Raw genomic sequence first — 1,176 nt, 5'->3', positions numbered from 1 at the left:
TCAGAAAAGATGCATTGAGGAACAAAACAGTGAGATGATATATCCTGAGGCATTGGATCCGGATGAACCCAAGAAAGCCATGTGGAGTAATATAGATTGTGAGGCCGGCTTATACATTGACTAAAGAAAGATCTCGACATGATAATTTTATTCTAAGTCTATGATTTTGTGATTTGTTTTTGACCTACTTGATGATTCACGATTTTTATATATATATATAAAAGAGTTTGCTTTGATTTCATTATATCTTGCCTGATCTTACTTAAACATATGAATGTTTTTACTGATAAAGAATTGCCTAAAGGGCATAATATCCAAGTAAGGAAATCATGAATGAGTATAGTAAGCCTAGTAAAGAAACTATGGCTAAAGCATTGTCTAAAGGACATTAGATACATCCAATAAGATGTGACCTATTGAGTTATGATAATATGGTTTCTAAATAGAAACAATGGGCAAACAAAAGGAAACAAGTTCCTTCAGATTTTTGAAAGGCCTAAGACCTTATAAGAAAGTGGTCGAGACTATACTAATGATCTCTACTGATTTAAACTATGCTATAAGATCAGTATGATGAGAGGAAAGAACCGTGGTGACCATATTGAGATACACCACCAAATTTTACACTATATGTCATTATAGGATTAGCCATCCTAAAAGTCTAAACTCGATGCAAAGATTGAAAAGGCACAGAGTTATCCCGTAAAAGATCTCACGTTGTGAAACATGTACACAAAGGGAAACTCATTAGGCTTAATTGTCCCAAGCACCACAACATTATAGTATGGTCATGAGGGGGAGAGAGGATAAACCCATGATCAATACTCCAAGATCGTGTACCACTATGGTCTAAAGACCATGTTATAAATGGCTCGGCCATAAAAGGCCATTCCTCGGCCGTAGAGGCCTTACTATGTTACAAATGGCTCGGCCATAAAAGGCAATTCCTCGGCTGTAGAGGCCATGTTTTAAAACGGCCAAACCATCAGGACATTACTCGGCCAAAGAGACCATGTTATAAACAGGTCGGCCGCAAGGGCCATAACCGGCCAGAGGGGCCATTATCTATAAGACTAAGATTCTAAAGTCTATAAGCTTGGAACACTATGATTTTACATGTATAGAATGATAATATGCATCAGGCCATATAAGTGAGCATAGATATTCCCATCTCAG

The sequence above is a fragment of the Brassica oleracea genome, chromosome C8 (assembly GCF_000695525.1).
Source record: "Brassica oleracea var. oleracea cultivar TO1000 chromosome C8, BOL, whole genome shotgun sequence".
Classification (NCBI taxonomy): domain Eukaryota; kingdom Viridiplantae; phylum Streptophyta; class Magnoliopsida; order Brassicales; family Brassicaceae; genus Brassica; species Brassica oleracea.
The sequence above is the reverse complement of the archived record's forward strand: the minus strand, read 5'-3'. Positions refer to the sequence as shown.